The sequence below is a fragment of the Leucoraja erinacea genome, chromosome 7 (genome assembly GCF_028641065.1).
Source record: "Leucoraja erinacea ecotype New England chromosome 7, Leri_hhj_1, whole genome shotgun sequence".
NCBI classification, from domain to species: Eukaryota; Metazoa; Chordata; class Chondrichthyes; order Rajiformes; family Rajidae; genus Leucoraja; species Leucoraja erinaceus.
In genome coordinates this window covers 43257961-43283532 of record NC_073383.1, presented here as the reverse complement: position 1 = coordinate 43283532, position 25572 = coordinate 43257961, and the positions used below count along the sequence as shown (strand labels likewise).

The 25572-nt window shown below is 43.0% G+C and overlaps 1 protein-coding gene across 9 annotated transcripts in view; it reads left to right on the top strand.

Moving 5' to 3' along the window:
* The window catches only part of LOC129698928 (poly(rC)-binding protein 3-like), a 215186-nt gene that overhangs the window by 89045 nt on the left and 100569 nt on the right, over positions 1-25572 (top strand). For 2 of the 9 annotated variants that reach the window (XM_055638396.1, XM_055638401.1), the window contains exons 2-3: positions 11461-11680; positions 12705-12808. The exons of 5 other annotated variants lie outside the window; for them this stretch is intronic. The gene's annotated coding sequence lies outside the window, so the exon portion shown is untranslated. The remainder of the gene's footprint in view (positions 1-11460; positions 11681-12704; positions 12809-25572) is intronic. 2 more of the 9 variants (XM_055638398.1, XM_055638402.1) reach the window with 1 other exon arrangement.

The following is a 25572-nucleotide window of genomic DNA, read 5'->3' as shown; positions in this document are numbered from 1 at the left end:
GCACATTAAGATGGCGCGAAAAATTACCCATGACGTACTACGGCTTTGATCTTAAGTTGGGGCTTCACGGGCGCTCACATGCGTTACAGACCATGTGGCGTGGTGAATGCAAAGCTGTTGCGATTCGAGCAATGAGACGCGACAAAATTAGAAAGAAATAGGGATTAAAAATGCAAAATGGCTTCTACATCATCATCTGGTGCTAAAAGCAGGAAGCAGCAGTATACAAAGAAATGGCAATGAATGCACTATCAAGTAAGGTGCGTAGAAGACATGTCAATTGATAGCAAAGTTATGCATTCTTGTACTCTTACATGGGTATGACCGCACATTAAAAAAACACATTTTTTTGAGCAAAATGGCACCGTGTAAAAATACTGATTTCCTGAGCAAAATACTGATTTTCGGGTACTAGAATACTGAAATGCTCTTGACAAAACTTGGCAGCTCTGAATAATTGACTAAATAATTGAATTGAACCTGATACATATACCCAAGATGTGCAGGCCAATGGTTATATATCTTGCAGCAAATAATCCATTTGCAAGGTTTGTCAGGAAGCATGATAGAACACTCTTCACCTTTCAAATGATTGCAGCACCAACAACTTTCTATCCTAAAAGCCAATGCAACTGTCAAGATTTTACATGTCATATCATGTGTCCTTGAAGCTCTTTCTGGGGCAGCACGATCAATCTTTAGTGTGCACAAATGTGATTGCTGAGTTAAACATCCCTTGTTGAACTGAGGAGCAATCATCAAGATGTGGAAACTTGAGACGTTCAGTTCTTTCTTGTTATGTCTCTTGTTTCCTTCTGTTTTGCGTTCTTTCTCATTGATCCTCGATGTTCAATTCTTCATTGTGGTGTTGCTTCATTCCTTGTCTTGCGCTCTTGAAGATCATCAAGACGTTAATTCTCTTCTTTTTACGTCTATTCCATTCTGATCCTTACTGCTTCTCAACTTCTCTTTGCATTGTTTCTTGACCATTGTGCAATTTGTTTGCTCCCTCTTCTTGGCATAATGTAAAAAAAGATAGATATTTATCAGGATGTAGATATTTATGCTTCTAAAGAATTTTATCAATTAATGAAAGCAGACAGTGAAAATTAGGCAGGCCTCTCTTCTGATATTCCACAGTCAAGACGAAAGCTATACAGTTTCCAAAGAGGCCATCTGGTCCAGTGAGGTTCTTGATGAATATTTTTCTTTTCAGATCGAATACTCTTGCAATCAAGTCTGGTCTATCACACGGCTGCTGATTCTCAAAGCGGCACTGCCGGATCTAGCTCCAATTCGGATTGCAAGTCATCGTAATGAAGAATGAAGCATGAAGCATTGCCATTATTACGAACGTACATCATAGCGTCCTGGCATCGTTCCATCATGTATCTTGGTCCACCGACAAATGTTGAGGAGAGGATAATGCGTCTTCAGATATTTTCCAATTCATCATTACCATTTAATGCATCAGTCAGGCCTTTGTAATTTGTTGATCTCAACGCTGCCTGATTCATGCGAATATAGTTGAGCCTATCACTTTCAATTTTGGCCGCCATATCCTAAAATGAATCCTTTTGTTGAGCTTTCTTGAACAACACATTCTGTTCTTTGTTTTACCTGCACTTTGGGGTGAACTTTCTCTATTTTAAAATTACAATGTTATATTTTTGTGTATGCAGAGCTTTTCTGGCCTTGAATATCAAGATTATTATCTATGTTTAATAGTACCTTAGTACTGACAATATATTTTTTACTTTTGGCATTAGTAAACCTTTGAAAGAGATTATTGTCCAGCTGATATCTGAGGATTATGGTTTCACTGCCGGTATTGTCTTTGGCAATCAGCCAATGATTGCTTCCATGTAAAATTTGGCTAAATATAGAACTGTTGCAAGCTTTGACTGTGACGTTTGCAATTTCCTCCTGAGATGTCTGAGCACATAAGCACATTTCTTTCTTGGCAGTTCATTGTTTTCTCCTAAGAACCAAGATTTCACAGCTAGAAAATTAGTATTATCTTCCAAAAATTTGTAATGATACAGAAATATTGCTGCCAAATAGCTATTTTGAGGCAAAACATAGTGACATTGACACTTCACAAGCATTACAATTATGGAAATGTTGGATCAATTGATTTTTATCTAGATAAAAATCTGAACAGAAACAAAAATCAATGACAAGTCAGAATGTAGTTGAGTGTGTAGTAAATTAATATCGACCTGATATGTAATAGATTAATCTGATTTGTTGCCCTCCTGAAACTGGCACATGAGCCTGTCAGTTTATGAAAGATTTTTCTATACCTGTTTGTTATAATTCTTGACCATGCCAAAGTGCTTTTAAAAAAAAAAAAATAAATAAATAGTTGATCCTCTAATAATTATATGGTATAGTAATGCTAAGGCTGTTATATCAGGGTTGACAGATTATGTTGTATTTGTTTGGCTGCCAGAAATTAGAGCCTTTTTTGAGTGTGAATTATTGTTTTCTGTAGTTTAGTTTATTGCCACATGTACAGAGATGCAGTGAAAAGTTTTTTGCCTGCTCTCCAGTCAAAACATACCATGCGTCCAATCATGCACATGCAAAAGAGTAGAATGATTTGTAGTGGATAATAGTAGTCCTCTTCTGGAATGCACACAGAATTACCACTTTCCAGTGCTGTCTTGCAACTTTGAAATATCAAGTCTCTGAAAATATCAAATATCTTGACCTAAGAAGAAGCATGGTTTTTATTTTCTCACTTTAAGGCCTGGTGACCTCGTGGAATGGTGTTGTATGGATCAGTCTAGCTGAGTGCATTGCTGTCAGTTCCTTTCACAGTCTCCACAACTCTGCAGCTATTGCAGACTGTGCCACTCGCCTTGTTGTTGCAAAACCTCCAGTGGACACTTCATCCTCCCTCTCCAACACCATGTCCTTCTGCAACTGTAACCACACCAACTATCACCTCCTGCAGCTTTTCCACTGCTTTCATGCTCTGAAGGTGCCATATACCACTTCCCAAAACTGACTACAAAACTTTAGGATGCTTTCTGAGTTCCCTATTGGCTCTATCAATGGAATTTGCACTTATCATCTTTCAATATCATTTTGACTAGGGAAGTTAAGCTATGATTTGAATAAGTTCTCAAATGGAATAATTACATGGAATTAACTTAGGTGTTGAGGGTTAAAATTATATAATTTCTTGACATTAGGAGGAAGGATTCCAATTTTAACTAATTGAAGTAACACTTAACTTTTCCATTTACAACGCTAACTTTTTTAATATGGGCAGAAAGGGATGGCCATAACTATTTTGAAGTTAACAGAACAGTGGTTGTTGGTCCCAAAAGGCTCGCCCACAGACACTTCAGTCACTTGCCCTTGCAATGCTCAGCATTATAAATTTAAACAATCCCATATTTAGCTTCAAGAATTAGATCACTTTTTCCTCAAATCTATTTATGTAAAATTTGCTTTTAAAGGGAGATCGAGTTCAGGGTGAGCTATACATTTTTATTGATAAATTGGACAAGGTACATTTTTGATGTATTTTTCTAATGTAAATTTGAACTGATGGCTTGAATGCTCCGAGTGTGGTTTGCACTCATCATAGGCAGTTTAGATACCAATTATGGAAGATTATCGTCCACATCTTGACATTCTCTGAAAACTGCCCTTCATAGCTGCTTGATAATATTTGAATGACGACTGGGGTGGCTGGTATTTTAAAGTTGTTTCACAATGCTTGCACTCATTACATTCTTAAGGGCCTTGTCCCACCAGCATGCGACTGCATGCGGCGAGCGCAACCTAACGTGGTCTCTTGAGCTGTACGGCCTCGGGGGGCCGGTCCCACTTCAATCCCCGGAGCCGTATGGAGTTGTGCGGGGCTCTGAAAAACTGACACTGACCAAAAATTCCGCGCGGCAACGGCCTGTCGGCCCGCAGCCGTATTGAGGCCGTATGCAGCGTCTCGACGGCGTACGCCTAACACGTGGCGTTGCGCGATGACGTCACCGCCCGGCGTGCCGTTGCGTGATGACGTAACCCCCTGACGCCATGCGACATCCAAATTCAGTCAGCCCGCTTCCTGCCCAGCTGATTGGTGGGTATGATGTCAGGACCAGCCCTGCACAACTCCAGACGGCTCCGCGGTTGGAAGTGGGACCGGCCCCGCGAGGCAGTACGCCTCAAGCCACCACGTTTGGTCGCGCTAGATGCATGCAATCGCATGCTGGTGGGACAGGCCCTTTAGTGTTTTTGTTCACAAGAATGCTGCGCCTCGCATCCAGCTTCTTGCCTTAAAGAGTGCTGGGGGTTATGGGGAGAAGGCAGGAGAATGGGGTTAGGAGCGAGAGCTAGATCAGCCATGATTGAATATCGGAGTAGACTTGATGGCCTAATTCTGCTCCTATCACTTATTAAAATCAATCCAGTTATTTGACATTTTGCTATTTGAAATTTTCTGAATTGAATTGAATTTGAATTGAATTTCCTTTATTGTCATTCAGACCTTTCAGTCTGAACGAAATTTCGTGCCTGCAGTCATACATACAATAATACAATAATAGACAACAGAACAGACAGTAAACACAAATTAACATCCACCACACTGGGTCCACCAAGCACCTCCTCACTGTGATGGAGGCAAAAATCTTAGGGCTGCAGTCTCTTCCCTCCTCTTCTCCCTCTGCACTGAGTCAATACCCCACCGGGCGATGGTAAATCAGTCCCGCGGCTCACCGGGGTGGTCGAAGCTGCCGCCCTCCAGTCCAGCGGACACAGCTGTTGTCGACGTCGTCCACTGGCCCGCGGCCGAACCGTTTAACTGATGCGTTTAACTGATTTTGTTTATGTTATTTGGCTTTAATGGATAAACTGGCTGAAAAGTTACCAAACCTTTACAATACAAGGAACTCGCATGGCATCCTATTCTAGTACAGGTGCACAACCTTTTATCCGAAGATCCAAATAACGAAAACCTCCGAATAGCGGACATTTTTTCGGTCCTTGAAGAAAGGTCCTTGAAAACGTTCACCGAGGGCGGCCCGCAGAGGTGACAGCGGAACCTCCGGTCGGTCCTGGAAGAAAGGGGAACTAAATCCCCATTCATAAAAGAGAAGGTGAGGGTATATTGCGCGGGAGGGTTAATAATTGACAATATGCTGCTACCTGCCCGCTGAGTTAAAAAGTTCCCACGGTAGACACGATACACAGTGTATCGTGAGTCTTGCGTGGGAACCTTTTAACTCAGCGTGCAGGCAGCAGCAAATTGTCGCTCCCTTCAGTTTCACCCCACCTACACCCCTCTGCTTCCCGGCCATGTGTGTGACCCCTTCCCTCCCCTCTCCAGCTCCCCGCTCATTGCACCGGCGCGGGGGCTTTGCACTGTCTTCACGTCGGCGATGCCAGCATACAGTGCCAGTCACCGGAGACGTCAGGACCAACGGGACACCGACCCCCAGGCCCACTGCAAGCACGGAGATCCCAGAGACCCACAGCCAGCAGCAGCCCAGCCCCGTTCCAACTCCAGAGGAAAACTGCAAACTGACCGGTGATGTCAGGACCACCAGAAGCCGTTCCTCGAGCTGCGCCCCCTCATCGGGACACCGACCCCCAGGCCCACTGCAAGCACGGAGATCTCAGATCAGCAACTCCAGTCCAGCCCCGTTCCAACTCCAGAGGAACACGCAGTGTATGGGCAGAAGCTGATGGTGTGCAAGGTGCGTTTTGTTCTTGGGGTCGCGCAGCTCGGGCTGTGGGCGAACTGTCACTTGTCGCCGTAGCGGCCCATCGGGGAGCGGATTCCTCTGGAGTTGGAGGGGGAGGGGGGTATTGTGCTGTTTGATCGCCCCCTGCTATCCCAGGGACAGGGAGACAGGACGTTCACCGAGGGCGGCCCGCAGAGGTGACAGCGGAACCTCCGGTCGGTCCTGGAAGAAAGGGGAACTAAATCCCCATTCATAAAAGAGAAGGTGAGGGTATATTGCGCGGGAGGGTTAATAATTGACAATATGCTGCTACCTGCCCGCTGAGTTAAAAAGTTCCCATGGTAGACACGATACACAGTGTATCGTGAGTCTTGCGTGGGAACTTTTTAACTCAGCGTGCAGGCAGCAGCAGATTGTCGCTCCCTTCAGTCTCACCCCACCTACACCCCTCTGCTTCCCGGCCATGTGTGTGACCCCTTCCCTCCCCTCTCCAGCTCCCCGCTCATTGCACCGGCGTGGGGGCTTTGTACTGTCTTCACGTCGGCGATGGCTGCAGCACAGTGCAGTCACCGGAGACGTCGGGACCAATTGGACGTCGACCACCAGGCCCACCGCAAGCACAGAGATCCTAGAGACCCACAGCCAGCAGCAGCCCAGCCCCGCTCCAACTACAGAGGAACCTGGGTTGCGGATGACGGGGCGCAGCTCGGGGCGTCGTAGGGGCCCATCGGGGAGCGGGTTCCTGTTGGTCCTGACGTCTCCGGCCACCTGCTATCCTCCGGGAACTGTACCGCCCTTGCAGGAGAGTGGGGTTGTTTGCAGTTGCAGAGGGAGGGGGCAAGGGCAGTACAGTTCCCAGTCTCAGCTCCAGTCCAGGGGGGTGGCCGGAGACGTCAGGACCAACGGGACACCGACCCCCAGGCACACTGCAAGCACGGAGATCCCAGAGAACCACAGCCAGCAGCAACTCCAGCCCAGCCCCGCTCCAACTCCAGAGGAACACGTAGGGGCAGAAACTGATGGTGTGCAAGGTGCGTCTTGTTCTTGGGGTGGCGGATGAGGGGGCGCAGCTCGGGCTGTGGGCAAACTGCCACTTGTCGCCGTAGCGGCCCATCGGGGAGAGGATTCCTCTGGAGTTGGAGGGGGAGGGGGGTATTGTGCTGTTTGATCGCCCCCTACTATCCCAGAGACAGGGAGACACAGCGGCTTTTTAGACTGGTGGGCAATCACTTCCAAAGTTCTTCCTACACAGTCAGTACATCTCTCCTACACTGCAATTCATACAAACATTTATTCTGCAAGAAAAAACTACACTGAAGACTCAAACTCGCGACCGAGTAACTGCCAGGATCGAGGCGCAAACTCGCGACCTAGCTCGGGGATTCAAGAATCCCTGAACTAGGCGCCTAAGGGCATGTAGCCCCGCTAGGGTGACATGAGTGCGAGAGGTGATTCAATGCTGCGGGCACATTTACAAATTCAGGAATTCATTCAACACACTGCATTTCATACAGACATTTATTCTGCAAGAAAAAACGACATTGAAGACTCAAACTCGCGATCGAGTAACTGCCGGGATCAAGGCGCAAACTCGCGACCTTGCGGATATGAGCCGAGCACTCTACCACTGAGCCAGCCATTAAAATCTACGCAAAAAAATTTCCATTCCGAAGACCGACAAATTCTGAATTACGAAAAGTGTCTGGTCCCAAGGCTTTCGGATAAAAGGTTGTGCACCTGTACTAGCTTTAGAGAAGAGAGCGTTTAGAAATGTAATCACTTTTTGATCGACTAATCATGATTTTGAAAACCATTAATCAGAGCAGCCTTAATTAACACACCTTTATTGTTTACATTTAAATTGCTTTTTTGATTTATGATTAATGATTTATAGTGTCCAGGAATATTCAGACTAGGAGATTACATTTCCTGAGTGTATTTGGGTTCGTGTTTTTAAAAAAAAGTAAACATATTTGCAGCAACATCTATTAGATGTTCAGAAAGGAAGCAAAATGCCTCTTGTAAATTTTCCTCCATTGGTTTCAGCAACCATTTAATACCAACATTTGAGTTTTTAAATTTAAATTTCATGCAAATACTTGATCAAAAGTAATGTACGTTGAATACTTTTTAACCAAAGTTATTTATGTTTGCTTGCGCATTCATAAAAGGAGCAGCATTCTACAGAATGAAACGGGTATTTTCTTATGAAATTGAAGCTCAGTTAGCAAATCTTGTCACTCTAGATCAATGCCTGGTTTTGTTGACAGATTTAACTGGAATATTGGTCACTTTTAAAAGAGGGTAATAATATATCTTTGCAGTGACATTTTCTGATGTACTGTTTGAAAGCCCGATCATTGCAAACAGAATAGTCTGCCAAGAAATGTATTAAATCATGATTCATCTGAAATCTCCAACAACTTTATTCTTGGAGGAATTCAGAATTGAGAATAATTGGCTCTGGATGACTGTCATTTCAGATTGCAGGCACTATAGGAAATGATTTTGAGTATCTTGTCCAGATACCTTCAGTGAAATTCTCAGCAAGTGTAATTACGAAATGGTAAACATTGCACAATATATTAATGAATCCTGGATTCTTAACTTGAAGTGACTATTGAAAGAATTTTAAGAAATTCAATATTTTCAAATCCAAGGAAGTTGTTTTGTAATCCCCCCCCCCAAAAGAAGTAGTGATATGCATTAACTTTTTGTAAATGATAAATGTCTATGAATAAATATGCCACTTAGTTCATTCACTTTAATCTGTGTGCCTAATTTTATGGTATAACTAGACTAAGTGGGACCCGTTGAGTCCCTGTCACACTGGAGGCGTGGTCCCCCAACGCAACCCGTTCACCAACACAATATTCCACCACTCACCCGTTCCCCCAGCGCAATATTCCACCACTCACCCATAGCCCCCAACTGCGCAGGCGTAGCTCATTTTCTCTCATCCTCCAGCACTCCGTCCCCCTCCTCTTCATCCTCCCTCTTCTTTCCCCTCTCCTTCTCCCCTCCCCAATCCCTCCCTCACCTCTCCCTCCCTCTACTTTTCCCCTACCCTCAGTCACTCCCACCCTCCCTCCATAATTCTTCCCCTCCCTATCTCCGTCCTATCCCTCTAACCCCCTCACCTCCCCCTATCCCCCCCCACTAACCTCCTCACCTCCCCCACTGCCCTCCTCTCCCTCTATTCCCCACTCATTACCTCCCCACTCCTCTCCCTCTATTACTCTTCTTCCCCCACTCTCCCTCCTCAACTCCCCCACTCCCCCCCCCCCTCTCCCTACCTCTTTCTCTCTCAATCCCACCACACTCCCTCCTCACCCCAGGTATTCCCCACTCCCTACCTTCCCCCCTCTCCTTCTATTTCCCCTTCTTCCCAACTCTCCCTCCTCACCTCCCCCACTTTCCCTCTCTCCCTTCCAACCCCCTCCTCACCTCCCCAGGATCTCAAGGTTGCTACTTCTTTCCCCGGGAGGAGTGGCGGCTCTGGCTGTGGCCCGTGGCGGCTATGGCTGCAGCGGCCCGCGGCGGCTCTGGCTGTGGCCCGTGGAGCCTCTGGCCGTCCCTTCCGGCTGCTTTCCGGCTGACTGGCTGTGTGGCTCTGGCCGTGCAACGCGGGGCAATGCTAGGCGAGGCAGGCGCCTCCGGTGAATGACAGGACAGGAGACCAATCTACGCATACGCGGTTTTTAAGATTTTCAAACCTTAATAACTTTGAAACTATACCATCGATTGGAACAACACTTGGTGCACTTAAGCATAGAAGAATGTTGAGTAAGGTGGTGAAAAATTGTAGCACTATCGTGTACCATATTTGCGCAAAGAGAAATAACCACAAACCGAAAGAGCACAAGATCAGAGTTTTAGTTCTCTAGAATTTGAAATTGAAGTAACGAGGGAATGTAAGTAATTTAGTGACCAATCTTTTTACAGAATATGTATGAAAGTGTAGAGATGTTTGCCAAAGTTTTAGTGGCTTTTTACTGAGAATGCACTAGAAAGTAGAAAATTGCCAGGTACAAGTATTTGGAGATAATTTTCTGCGAGGAAAGTGGAGTGTGCATAATTGAATTTGTAAATATGTCATGAACAAATATAGTGCCCTCCATAATGTTTGGGACAAAGACCTGTCATTTATTTATTTGCCTCTCTACTACACAATTTGAGATTTGTAATAGAAATAAATCGCATGTGGTTAAAGTGTACATTGTCAGATTTTATTAAAGAGTATTTTAATACATTTTGGTTTCACCATGTAGAAATTACAGCTGTGTTTATCCATAGTCTTCCCCCCCCCCCCCCCCCCCCCCCCCCCCGAATTTCAGGGCACCATAATGTGTGGGACACATGGCTTCATGGGTGTTTGTAATTGCTCAGCTGTGTTTAAATGCCCCCTTAAAGCAGGTATAAGAGAGCTCTCGGCACCTAGTCTTTCCTCCAGTCTTTCCATCACCTTTGGAAACTTTTATTGCTGTTTATCAACGAGGACCAAAGGTGTGCCAATGAAGGTCAAAGAAGCCTTTATGAGACTGAGAAACAAGAATAAAACTGTTAGAGACATCAGCCAAACCCAAGGCTTATCAAAATCGACTGTTTGGAACATCATTAAGAAGAAAGAGAGCACTGGTGAACTTACTGATCGCAAAGGGACTGATAGGCCAAGGATGACCTCCACAGCTGACCGAAGAATGCTCTCTTTAATAAAGCAAAATCCCCAAACACCTGTCTGACAGATCAGAAACAGACTTCAGGAGTCAGGTTTGGATTTGTAAATGATCACTGTCCACCGAAGACTTCATGAACAGAAATACAGAGGCCACACGACAAGATGCAAACCATTGGTCAGCTGAAAAAATAGGATGACAGATGAGACGATGATTAACTTGTATCAGAGTGATGGCAAGAGCAAAGTATAGAGGTAAGAAGGAACTGCCCAAGGTCCAAAGCATACCACCTCATCTGTGAAACACGGTGATGGGGGTGTTATGGTGTGGGCATGTATGGCTGCTGAAGGTACTGGCTCACTTATCTTCATTGATGATACAACTACTGATGGTAGTAGCATAATGAATTCTGAAGTGTATAGACATATCCTAACTGCTCAGGTTCAAACACATGCCTCAGAACTCATTGGCCGGTGGTTCATTCTACATTAAGACAATGATCCCAAACATACTGCTAAACCAATAAAGAGTATTACCATAGAGGACACCCAGAAAGTGGTGATGTCTATGAATTGCAGACTTCAAGCAGTCATTACATGCAAAGGATATGCAACAAAATACTAAACATGACTACTTTTGTTTGCATGACATTGCAGTGTCCCAAACATTATGGAGGGCAGCTTAAAAAGGGTGCTTCTTAGGTTCATTTCTTTTGGAAGCTCTTCTTGGTTTAACACCTTGATAATAAATGCTGATAGATTTCATGGAATCGTGCAGAAAAAGATTGAGCACAATTTTTCTTGACCCCAATCTGCCTTATTTGTGTACAGAGAAAATGACATTGTGCAAAAGGGAAGACAATCCTGATCAGATCAAATAATAAACGTTTAGGGATTTTGAAATGGATTCAAAGATAAATGTTACCCAATTGCAACAAACTATCATGGTTATATTCTCTTTGGATTAACAAATAGTTGTAAAATGAGTAATTTCTGTGGACCATGTTGCATTGTTAAACTGAGCACATTATGATACAGTATGATTTATAATGTAAAATGTGTGTTCTCTTGCTCTAACTGCAGGGCTCAAAATTAGCGGTTGCCCGGGTGCCAATGACCACCCAAAGTGCCACCGGGCAACCTAAAGGGCGTGTCATTTTGCCCAGTTTGGCACTGCAGATACTGGTTGATACCGAAGATAGACACAAAAAACTGGAGTAACTCAGCGGGTCAGGCAGCATCTCTGGAGAAAAGGAACGTGATGATTCATGTCAGCGACGGCTGTGCGGGGCAAAGATACTAGGTGTGGAGTGACAAAGGGTCGGAGCGAATGACGGGCCCCGCACAGCAGTGGCCGCGACAGCGGCTCCACCTCCTCCCCCCCCCCCCCCCCCCATCTATTCATCCTGCATTGATCTCCCTATCCAACTCGCATTGATTCTCCTGCCACTCCCCATCCATCCTACACTGATCCCCCAATTCATCCTGTACTGACCCCGCTTCCCATCCATCCCGTACTGATCCCCCATCCATCCCGTACTGATCCCCCATTCATCCTGTACTGACTCCCCCTCCATTTATCCTGCACCGATCACCCCCCATCCATCCTGTAGTGATCTTCCCATTCATCCTGTACTGAACCCTCCATTCATCCTGTACTGATCCCCTCATTCATCCTGTACTAAACCCCTCATTCATCCTGTACTGATCCCCCAGCTCCAAAAGGAAGCAGACACCCGGAAACCCCAGCTCCAAAAGAACGCAAGCTCTGCCCTGTCCCTGGAGCCTGGAGCAAACGGAGTATTGCATTTCGGGAACCGGACCTCCCATGTGATGATCCCTCCCCCTCCCCCCCACCCCGGGCTCTGGATTGAAGCCGCGCTGGACACACAAAGTCCTTTGGTTGATGCCTGCCCCGCTCCCCACTCCCCTCCTCTCCCCCTCCTCTCCCCCCCTCCTCCTCCTCTCCCCCCCTCCTCCCCCCCCCCTCCTCCTTTCCCCCCTTCCCCCTCCTCCCCCCCTTCCTCCCCTCCCTCCCCCCCTTCCTCCCCTCCTCTCTCCCTTCCTCCCCTCCTCTCCCCCTTCCTCCCCTCCTCTCCTTTTCTTATTTTCCAATTTAATATATCAAAAACATCGTGATGTCAAAAACGCAGCGACCGTTTACAATATATTTTCCGACTTTTTCAAATCAATTAAAAACATTTGGGACATAAATTGGTCATCAAAACTAAGAAATTGAGCCAATCTTTAATTTGGCAACACACTGTCTCTTGTTTACCTTTCGTACGGACCAAGTCGCTAACTTCATTCCTTCGTGTCAATTTCAGGAAGCTCCGCAATGACAGTTACGGAGTCATTTTACTTCCAAAAAAATCAGCCCAAATCAAACAATCTGACGAATCATCGGCCATCGATAGCTCATATCCATAAGGTAATGTACTGTTTAGATCACATTGGTGAAAATGCTTAGTTCTCGCTAATAATGTAACATTTGTTTTCTGGGACACCAAACCTTTCAGTATCCACTGCAACGTATGTTTGTGTGTATGATGTGTAACGCGCGTTGCGGTGTCCACTCAGATGGATGCGATATTCTACTACATGATCAGGTGAATGAAGTAGAAACTGTGTTTGCAATTTTATTGTTTTTTTTGTTAATACTGTTAGTCATGAACTCAATAAAGTGCTTGTCAACTTTTTTTGAAGGCATTTATACTAGACTAGTTGGTGGGTCTGCAATATTCCACCACTTACCCCTTTCCTCCAACTCAACCCATTCCCGCAACGCAATATTCCACCATGCACACATAGCCCCAAACTGCGCATGCGTGGCTCATTTTCCCTCATCCCCCAGGTCTCCCTCCCCTTCTCTTCACCCTCCCTCTTCTTTCCCCTCTACTCCTCCCCCCCAATCCCTCCCTCACCTCTCCCTCCCTCTCCTTTCCCCTATCCTCAGTCCCACCCTCCCTCCCTCAATAACTCCTCTCCCCTCACTACCCCCTTCCTATCCCTCGATTCCCCACTCCTCACCCTCTAACCCCCCCTACTATCCCTCCTGACCTCCCCAACTGCCCTCCTCTCCCTCTATTCCTCACTCCCTACCTCCCCCACCCCCCTCTCCTCTCCCTCTATTCCTGTTCCTCTCCCACCAGACATGAGACAAGAAAAAAAAAGGAAGATAAATTTCTCCGCGGATTTTGAAATTCGGAAAGGCCCTACCGCCCGCACGGCTCCATCGTCGCGAGGCATCACCGCCGCTGTCTCAAAGTCTCCCGAATCGCCACGTGGAATGCCGGCCGGGGCCTCGCGGGTAGAATCGCGGATAGAAGCCCGGGTCAGATGAAGCAGCCACACCCCCACCCGCCCCCCCCTCCACGGAGGTGCCTCCAACTTGCAGAGCATTAGTGTTGCTCACTCCACTCCTTCAGCTTAATATTCTCGCTGGACGAAGTGGGTGCCGCCCGTGACTGACAGTGCATCCGGCCAATCAGTGCGGCGATGGTGCAGGAAGGGGCCGGTGACCGACAGGAGACCAATCTGCGTGGCAGCGACTGACAGGAAAGGAGACCAATCTGCGCAAGTGCGGTTTTTAAGAATTTATAAACCTTATTAACTTTTAAAATATACCATCGATCGGAACAAAACATCGTTGCCCTTGTAGCACAGGTGAATGGTGAGTAAGGTGGCGATAAATCGTAGCACAATCGTGTACGGTTTTTGCGCAAATAGAAACACATGCAAAACCAGAAAACACATGATCAGAGTTTTAGTTATGTACCAGACCAAGTGGGACCTGTTGGGCCCCTTTCCCCCAACGCAATAATCCACCACTCATCCGTTCCCCCAACGCAGTCCGTTTCCACCACTCACCCGTTGCCCCAACGTAACCCGTTCCCCCAACGCAATATTGCACCACTCACCCATAGCCCCCAACTGCTGGGGCTGCTCATTCACACTCCCTAATTTTAAACCTTTAAAAAAAAAAATCAGTGTAGTGTGACTTTAAGAAAAATGCATTTGCACCCGCTGGATCTGAGAGCGCTACAATCCCATTGTGATGTCATTGGTAACGTATGTAAATGAGACCCCATTGTGATTGGACGAATGTGAGATGCCATTGTGACGTCATCACTGGAAGCTGCTGGAAAAATCTCAATGCAGAGTCAGTTATTCTTCTCAAAGTTGTTTTTTTTTTTTTACTTTAATCATCAATTACGTGAAATATAGCATCAAATCTGAAGTGAACCAGATTATGGCGTACACGGGGAAAATGTAAGAATGTGGAAAGATTTCTGTGGTATCGCGTAGCCAAAGATACAAATACACAGACACATAGATGCATACAAACATACAAGAAGAGAGTGTTAGATGTATATATAGACCTAGTGCAGACGCGTTGGGTCTGCTCCACCAATGCAATATTCCAGCACTCACCCGTGGGGGAGGGGAGGAGGGTGGTGGGGGGGGGGGAGGGGTGTGGGGTGGAAGGGGTAACGTTATGACTTTGCAATTTTGGATCTTCTCTTGCTCAGAGCTAATTTCAGAACTATGTGCATTGAAGTCTCTATGGTTTCTGAGCTGTTGTCAGGAATGTGAAGTTGGAGACTGACCTTGAATAACTTTATCAGCAGCTGGTCTGTAAGTGGGATTGAATTCCTTTACCACGGTGTTGAGAGTTGGCCCTATTACTTTCAAATCATATTTGGTCCGCGATGGGAATTGTGTGGGAGGGAGGGTCGGTGAGGAGGGAGCTCCACGCTGTGGGAGAGAGGTAGGGATGGGCGGTGAGGAAGGAACACAGCGCTGAGGGAGGGAGAGGAGGGCGGTGAGGATGGAGCACAACGCTGTGGGCGGGAGGGAGGATGTGTGCTCAGGAGGGAGCAACCTCGCTGAGGGAGGGAGGGGTGGTGAGGAGGGAGCACCTCGCTGTGGGAGAGGGGGAGGCAGAGGCCATGGTGCCGGTCCGAGCTAGGCGCCGACCCAAGCAAGGCCTCCACTTCAGTGCGACTGTGCCAGGAAAAGGTGGGGCGGAGGGTTCCCAGAACATTCCAGCGTTGAACCCTCCCCCCCCCCCCTTCTTGCAGAAAATCAGTGGTTTGTGGTTAAAACCGTTGGGGAAATGGAGAGAGCGGCGACCCCTTCCCCTTGCGGGGACATTGTGACGTCATTCGAAGCTGCTTGAAGAATCTGTGGCTGTTTTGATTTTTTAAAATACTTTAATGATGAATACCTTTTGAAATATAGCATGAAATGTTTATTGCGTCGACCGGGTGAATGTGAGTAATCTGTTAAAATTTCAACTCTAGTGCGTAGCGTTTTGACGAAGGTAGGATAATACATGCCGCACACATACACACGCACGTATACATACATACAAGATGAGGCTTTTAATTATATAGATATAGATTATAGATATAGATACATATAGATAGATATTAGACCAAGTGGGATCCGTTGGGCCCCGTTACCCCAACGCAATATTCCATTGCCCCCAACTGTGCAGGTGCAGCTCATACACTCCCTCCCCCTCCTCATCAAGACTCCCTCTTCTCTCCCCTCTCCTCCTCCTCCTCTTCACCACTCCCTCCCTCTCCTTACAACAATATAACAAACCTCTCATTGCACTGGGTGGAACACTGTTGGTGGGCAGTTTATGTGAATGAGATCCCATTGTGATGTCATTGTTGGGTAGAACACTGTTCACGGGCAGTTTATGTAAATGAAATCCCATTGTAATGTCATAGCTGCTAACTGCCACAGATATTTTCCTCAAACTGGATTTTGTAAAGTTAATAATGTCAATAACTTGTACGAAACATCAATCTGAACAAAACTTTGATACACCACACCACAGGACAATGGTGAGTAAATTGTAGCACAATTGTGTACCGTTTTGCTGCAATTCAGGGCATGAATCACACGCAGACACTCCCCAACAAACAAGATGAGTTAGTAATATATATGTGTCTTTTTACAATAATGCACACAGAAATGTGACAAAGGGGTTCAAATTTCAAATTCCTTAAAAAGTTGACAAGCACTTTATTGGGTTCATGAATAACATGGTATCAACAAAAAATATAGGAAAAGATAGCATATTGATGACAAGTTTCCGAAAATGGCATTAGTAAACACAAATAAATTTTGTGTAACGGTTGTCACGTGGTGTCCACCACGTGACCTGGTTGGCACAGTAAGTGCACGTATTTCTTATTCCTTTCTATGTTTACGAATATCACATGGAACAATAAAATTGCCAACACCGTTTCCACTACATTCACCTGATCATGTGGTAGAATACTACATCCATCTGAGTGGACACCGCAACGCGTGTTACACATCATACACACAATTGTACGTTGCAGTGGATACTAAAAGGTTTGGTGTCCCAGAAAATGAACGTTACATTATTAGGAAGACCCAAGCATTTTCACCAATGTGATCTAAACGGTACATTACCTTATGGATTTCAGCTATCGATGGCCAATGATTCGTCAGAACATTTGATTTGGGCTCATTTTTTTGTAAGTAAAATGTCTCCTTAACGGTTATTGCGGAGCTTCCCAAAGTTGACACGGAGGAATGAAGTTAGTGGTCCGTACGAAACGTAAACAAGAGACAGTTTGTTGTCAAATTAAAGATTGGCTCAGTTTCATAAATGTCAGTGGAGCATGGTCCGAGATTATAATATTATGATATTGTGAGTTATAGGTAAATGGGATAAGTTTAGAGTCTACTAAGAAATAGTGTTTCCTTGAGTAAGTTTTATGCACTGGTGAGTAAAATGAATATTCTCGACCGGATGGGTTTTCAATTCTCCAAACATCCTTAATGTTGGTAGTATTAATATATCAGTTTAGAAATTCACTTGACTGAGATTTTAATTTTCTTTGAGTTGATGATCTATCTAAATAAGCATCCAGTGTACAATTTAAGTCTCCACCGATTATTAAATTATGTTGTGTGCATTCCGGGATAATGTTGAGTATTCTCTTAAAAAAACAGGGGGCTATCAAAATTTGGTCCATAAACATTAAGGAGAGTCACTTTTTTTGAGTATAACTCCCCTACTAATACAATATATCTGCCTTCGATATCTTCTATCGTTGATATATGTTTAAAGGGTATACCTTTACGGTTTAATATTGCAACCCCTCTAGATTTATGTGAAAATGAAGAGTGATACGCTTTAGTAATCCATTTTGCTTTCAATCTATGCTGTGCTTCCTTTTTAAAATGTGTTTCCTGGAGAAATATATCTTCTTTAAGTGAGATTAAATGAGCTAATACTTTACCTCTCTTGATTGGTTCATTAATTCCCTTAACATTCCAGCTACAGAATTTAATTCCTTCACCCCCGATTTTCCTATTAACATCTTGCATCTTGTGATTAGAGTGGTATATGATAGAGCAGATGGCTCAGCACACTAAACCCTACCTTATACCCGAACATCAGGTAGATGAATTTTAGGTCTCGTCGGTTTTCCATCCGGACATATCTCCTTAAATAAAATATAATATAATATAAGATTAAATTAAACGGAATGGCCGAGACACAGTCACAATGGAGACTTAACCCCCAAATCTTAAAAGAAAAGCTATGTAATGAATACCTCGTAAAACAGATTACAGGTGCACAACCTTTTATCCGACAGCCTTGGGACCAGACACTTTTCGTAATTCGGAATTTGTTGTGTGCATTTACTCAGCGGGCCTTCGGAATGGAAATTTTTTAACGTAGATTTTAATGGCTGGCTCAGTGGTAGAGTGCTCGGCTCATATCCACAAGGTCGCGAGTTTGAACGTTTTCAGGGACCTTTCTTCAAGGACTGAAAAAATGTCCGCTATTCGGAGGTTTTCGTTATTTGGATCTTCGGATAAAAAAGGTTGTGCACCTGTAATATGTGTTTTGATGCTAATGATAGCCCTGGAACCTCTGCCTCCCTTCTATGGGAAACATTTAAAGCACTTGTGCGAGGAGCATTAATCTCTTCCCAATCCTTTCTTAATAAAGAGAATAGGGCCAAACAACAGACATTGGAAATGGAAATAAGGCAATTAGACATAGAAAAGCGGAAAGGCCGCAGGTCCTGATTCTCTGTTCGGAATTTTATAAAAATATTTATGATCTGATTTCTCCATGTCTACAGACACTGTACAAATACGATTACACTCAACAGAAACTCCCAGAAACTCTAAATGAATCTACAATCATATTTATACCAAAAACGGATAAGGGTCTTGAAGACCCAGGTTCATATAGAGCAATAGCTCGATTAAATACTGATCAGAAAATATTAACCAAAATCCTATCTCATAGATTGAGTTTAGTGATTAACAAATTAATACACCCCGACCAAACAGGTTTTATTCCAAAACGTTACTCATTTTACAATCTGAGAAGACTATTCAATATTATATACTCGAATAGAATTCCTAATGCAGATCTAGCAATTATTTTGCTAGATGCTGAAAAAGCATTTGACCAGGTAGAATGGTCATATTTATTTTCGGTGATGGAAAAATTTCAACTGGGAGAGAAGTACTGTACATGGGTTAAATTGTTATACTCTAACCCAACAGCTAGAATATTAACAAACCAAATGTTATCAACTAAATGTAATCTTTCTAGAGGTTGTAGACAAGGATGTTCACTATCCCCACTATTATTTGCTCTTGCAATTGAACCATTAGCAGAAAGCGTTAGAACCCATCCGAAATACACGGTTACAACACTAGCGACACAAGGAATAAAATGTCTTTATATGCAGATGATGTATTAATATATATTACAAAGTTAGAAACTAGTATTCCAAATCTATTAAATCTAATAACTCAATTTGGTCAGTTTTCAGGATATAGAATTAATTGGAATAAAAGCGAAATCATGCCAATAACAAAACTCAATTTACATACATTACAACAATCCCCTTTTAAAATAGTTAAAGATAAACTTAAATATTTAGGTATTTACGTAACTAAGACATATACCTATTTATTTAAACTAAATTTCCCACCCTTACTGAATAAACTATACAAGAATATTCTGTATTGGAAAACACTTCCCATTTCAATGCTTGGTAGAATTAATGCTATAAAAATGATCTTCTTACTGCAACTACTGTACCTATTTCAATTAATCCCGATATATATCCCTACATTTTTTTTTTTTTTTTTAATCGATTCCATTGTTACAAGCTTTATTTGGGATTATAAGAATCATAGAATAAGTAAAAAACATTTATGCAAGTCAAAGATAAATGGAGGTTTGGCCTTGCCAAATTTCTTGTTTTATTTTTGGGCAGTCCATATTAAAAACATGAATTTCTGGCTGGAAGAAATGGATCAGCAACCAGATTGGTTAAGGATGGAAAAGGAAGACTGTTTACCTTTTGAAATTGGTTCGATTATATTTGCTCCCACAAAACTGCACAAAAAAACCTACAGGGAAAACCCTATAATAAATAGTGGAATACGAATTTGGAAACAATTAAAAAAAGCTTTAAAATTGAATAATATGCAACTATGTCTTCCCATTGTAAACAATCCTTTATTCAAGCCATCCATATTGGATAAGGGTTTCACACAATGGTAAAATTACGGAATTAAAAAGATTGGACATCTTTATAGGAAAGGCATTTTTCTTTCATTTCTAGAGTTACAACAGAATTATGGACTGCACTAAAATAATTTCTTCAGATATCTACAAATTAGAGATTATGTTAAATCTAATACACAAGTTTATAGGACTAGGGAACCAGAAATTCTTGATGAATGTTTGAATAAGCATCCTAACACTGAAAAATTATTAGCTTATATTTATAACACCCTCTTAAACAACGAGGTACCACCGATGGAATTATATAGATACACATGGGAAAATGAATTAGGTCAACCTATAACAAAAGATATTTGGGACGAAAGTTTATAACATATAAATCAATGCTCGTTAATTGTCAGACATGCTTTAATAAAATTTAAAGTCTTACACAGATTACATTACTCCAAAAAAAAACTAAATAGAATCTTCCCACATATTTCTCCTATTTGTGATAAATGTCTGCACCTAGAGGCCAAGTTAACACATAATTTTGCAAATTGTACAAAAAATAAAAATTTCTGTACTGATATTTTTGGAATAATTTCTGAAGTTGTTAATACTAAATTGGATCCAGACTCAAAATTAATAATACTTGGAATATCAGAACAATGTTTAACACTCACAACAAGCCAAATAAACTTCCTCGTCTACAGTATAATGACTGGGAAAAAATTAATATTAACATTTTGGAAAGGCTCTATAACCCCCAAAATTAAAATGTGGATTGTGGAAATGTCGGAGACCCTACATCTAGAAAGAATTAGACTTGTCTTAATGGACAAACAAGAACTTTTTGTTAAAATATGGGCTCCATTCATTAACTATTTGAAGGGATAGATTGGCCCGGCACGAAAACCCAACTGAAGCTTGAACTCAGGATTAGATGAAAAGTTATGCTTTATAATCTACGAACTTATCTCCAATGACGTATTATATGTAATTAATTCCACCTTTTCTCTTTTTTGATATTTGTATTTTTTTTTCTCTTTCTCTCTCTTTCTATCTACATAAAAAACACTAGAAGCAGAATTAATCGACAATTGAAAATTTTAATAATGTATGATTGATGTATATGTAAAGTTTTTTTTACTATAATATGTAACTATACTTTATCATAATATGCTTGTTTCTAATAAAAATATTTTAAAAAAAAAGATTGGCTCAGTTTCTTAGTTTTGATGACCAATTTATGTCCACATTTTTTTAATTGATTTAAAAAAGTCAGAAAATATATCATAAACGGTCGTTTTTGAAAAGCATTAGAGGTTAGGAGCCTCCGTGATTTAACTTACAGAAGTACTGATCCCGATAACGGTCGTTGTGACAATGGACATCAAGCACAACGACCGTTATGGGATTATTGCAAGGCGGAATACTAGACATGTTACTTTTTTCTCTCCTGGTATTGAAGAAGATATTTCCCTAGATCATTATCAAAACGTATATAAATGAGGGGCCTTATGAAGTTTATGAATTAAATATTTATGACTAAATATGTCAGCATTTTTATGTCACATTTTGCTGTCCAAAATGGCGGTAAAACAATGAAAATTTGTCGGTCGTGAAAAAGTTTTTGACTTTCGGTCAAAGTTATCTAATTTATAAGGTTTCACATGATGGGTAGATTTTTTTTAAGAACGGTGTATTGGTGTAAAAAAATGAATACTAATTTCCAGTATTGTATAAAAACACATATATGGATATAGATGTAGAGGAAGGTGCGTATGCAAAGATAATTGCAAGATAAATTGTGTTCAAAGGATATTTCTCCCTTTGGCTCATTCAGTTTGTATTTGTTCCAGACAAAACATGTCCACAGAATTAATGCATCAGCGTTTGGTTCTTTCTGGTGGTTGTTAGCTGTTACTACTTGGAGGTGGGTTTATGATCTTTGGGGAGGGTGGGGGGGATGATAATTATCCCCATGTCAAATTAGAAACCGATTTCTACTGCCATAACTAGATTTTCATCAACAAGAACTAATTGGATGAAAATTAAATGATTGTTTAAAACTAGATTTAAAAATCTTAAATTCCAACAAAACTGAAGAATGGGCACTTCATAGGAAGAGGGAAACATTGATAATTTTAAACTCGATAACTAATAAAGTTCATACATGTTATAAATTCTATATTGACATTAAATGGGTAATTGATCAAGATTAGCTGCAAAATTAGAGGACTGTCAGCTGAAATGGCCGAACTCTGCACAATATCTCAGGACATTCACAGAGCATTCCTTATGCCTGATTTCCTTTATATAATTGCGTCCAAATTTCTGATGTAATTTGTTTTTTGTTTTTTTGTTTTTTTAAATCACTGAAGAGAATTCAAACATGTTAAGAGGAACGTCCTATATCTCTTTTCTCTCAGATGAAATGTCTACTCATGTCAAAGACACTGCTGTACATTTATTAAGTACAAATTATGGTAGATAACATGATGTTGGCTGTTTACATTATTTAGTGGTGGTTTGCATGTTCAGCAATGTGTTTTTCTCTCATTCCAAGCAGACCTATTCAATGTTTTTTTCATACATTGATTTGATAGTCATGGGCATCAGCAGTGTTACACACACTGTTGTGTAATGATAAATGCACAATAAACCAATCGATGCAAATTTTATTGTTGCCTGAAGGCAATTTAGTCAGAAGATTTGGAAAAGAGTTAACCAATTAAAATTCTTCAACAAAGACACGGGGAGGGGAAATCTGACTTCCGTTATCTATGACCCCATTAAAGTACTAGTTTATTTTTGATACTGCATTTTAACTTGAGCTAATATTTTATACATAGCTCTAAGGCAGATATGAACCTCTATATGCTGGGAACAAAGAAACAAAAAACCTCTTGGATAAAAGCCATTTTAAAAAAAATGTATATTGAACATATTGGATGTGTGTGTGGTTGTTTGTGTATAATCACATCTTCGCAAAAAAATTATGTAATGATAATTTTTTTAACAAATTTTGACATTTTCCCCGTGGAGTCCAAATTAGCCTTATCTGAAAATTTCATGCTTTATTTCTAGAGTTATTACTGAAAATGTTCAAAAATCTGACAAAACTGAATTAAAAAACAACTGTCTTTCGCTGATGACGTCACAATGGGTCTGCGTGCCGTTTTTCTACGCGCTGCTAGTGGCGTCCCCCCCCCCCCCCCCACCCCTTCCTCCCGTTATTCAAAAGACACAGCTGTAGATGAAGTCGGGCCGTCGACTGAAGACCAAAGTTCATAGCTGAAGACTGGCGGCCCAACGCGGTACTTTGGTTGAAACTCGCCTGCCCGCGGATCGGCTCGGGTCCGGTCCTCGGCTCTGGTCCTCCCTCTCTGCCCCCCCCTCCCTCTCTGCCCCCTCCCTCTCTAGGGAGTGGTGAGTATTGGGACCTGTTGGTTAGTAATGAAGTGGTACCTCCCCTCTCTCTGCCCCGCCGTCTCTGCCCCCTGCCTCTGTTGCTGCCCTCTGCCCTCTCTGTCTCTGCCCCCTCTGTCTCTGCCCTCTGCTGTCTCTGCCCCCTGCCCTCTCTCTGTCTACCTCCATCCCTCTCCCTCTAGCCGCGCCTGCGAGTTGGGGGCTATGTTTGAGTGGATTGGGTGGGGGATGGGGTAAAAGGAGCGAATGAATAATAATATAATATCAAGGGGTTTGGTTACTGTGTGTGTGTGGGGGGGGGGGGTTAGTTTGTGTGGGGGTGGTTAGTGTGCGTGTGACGCCGCAGGCCGCCCCATCTCCCCCCCCCGCAGCTGCGCGTTGAGGGGACGGGACCCAGCAGGTCCCACTTGGACTAGTATATAGAACCCTCATCTTGTTTGCGTGTTTGTTTGTTTGTGTGCGTGGGATTCATGACTGGAATTAAGCCAAAACGGTACACAATAGTGCTACAATTTTTGGACCACCTTACTCACCATTGTCCTGTGGTGTGTTGTATCAAGTTTCATTCAGATTTATGTTATATTCTGCAAGTTATTCACGTTTTAACTTTATATGACCCCACTTTGAGAACAATAACTTCAAGTGCAGTGGCAGTTAGTAGGTATGTTACAAAACCTACCTGAATCGCCATTGGGAATCTGCCCACAGCCAGGTCCGCGATTTTGGCGCTGTTTGGAGGGGGCGGGTTTAAAACGCGATTTTTACTAGGCTGTACTAATCGCAGATGTTCAGCCTAGTAAATCATTAACGAAAAATCGCTGCAAGACCCGGTCGCAAAAGGTATTATTAGTTTTATAGGCCTCGATAATATAGTTATAATAGTTTAAAATTACTCTCTGATTCCGCAACATCTCGCAGCCCCAGGGTTTTATAAAGCAAACAATTAAAGGTATGTACCTTATTTTTACATTAAATGGGGCATATATATAACCCTATATATCAAGTTATCTATAGCGAGTAGCTCATTTTGGGCTTTTTATATCCCGCAGTATTTTTCTCGGCATTTGAGGGCACTAATCCAGCGCGCTGTCAACGTTCTAAACCAGCGCGCGTTCACATGAACCCACTAGAAAGCCGATTTAAATGGGCATTTATTTACAGCAATTGAACACTAAATTCCTTCCATTTGGCCTATAAATTAATGTAAATTAGATTTAAAAATCATGTTATATTGTGAATTATTTGTGAATAATCTTTGGACACTTAGGCTATTTAAAAATGTTAATCTTTCCTTAAGAAATGAGCCTTTGGTTATCCAAGATCACAGCTTTTTTGTAAGGTCCATTGAAAATCAATAGGGAACAAGATGCTAATTTCCGAGTATGAAAATGGCCATAACTTTTTTAATACTTGAGATATGAAAGTGAATTTGGTGTCAAATTAAACTTATTGTTATGCTTTATCTGATGGGATAAATTGCAGACTTGATTTTTTAAATCTCAAAATTTTGTAACATTGCTACAGTTAGCAGCTATGACGTCACAATGGGATCTCATTTACATGGGGGGGGGGAGGCGGTGAGTGGTTTAATTTACAAAAAAAGTCCAGAATTTTCCTTGGGGGTTGGGGGGTGTAATTGGGGGAGGTGAGCGCCGAAGCCCCTCCCTTTCTCCCCCCCCCCTACCCCCATGCGGGGACGATTGATTTCCCCCTTGGAGCGCCGACGCCGCCCCAACGTGAGGTTTTATTTTTTTAAAATTTACGTTTTCATTGTAGGGTGGGATGGGGATGGAGGTGCGAACTGACCCGCCCCCCCGTGCCCCCCCCCCTCCCAACGTGGGGATGATTGATTGGCTCCAGGAAGCGCCAATGCCGCCCCTAACATGGGGTTGATTAATTGGCCCTGGGGAGCGCTGGTGCCACCCCCAACGCGGAATCCATTGATTGGCTCCGGGTAGCGCCGACCGAGGGTAGGGGAAAGGAGAGGGGAGGGAGGTGAGGAGAGGAGAAATGTTATTTAAACATTTTCTTCATTGGGGGAGTGAGATGGGGGAGAGGTGAGGAGTGGTGGCGCAGGGAGATAGATGTAGAGGTGGGAGTTATGGAGGGAGGGAGTGACTGAGGGTAGGGGAGAGGTGAGGAAGTGGAGGAGGAGAGGGGAGAAAAGAGGGAGGGGGAAATGGAGGAGCATAGGTGTAGGAAGAGGGATGTCGAGGCGCACT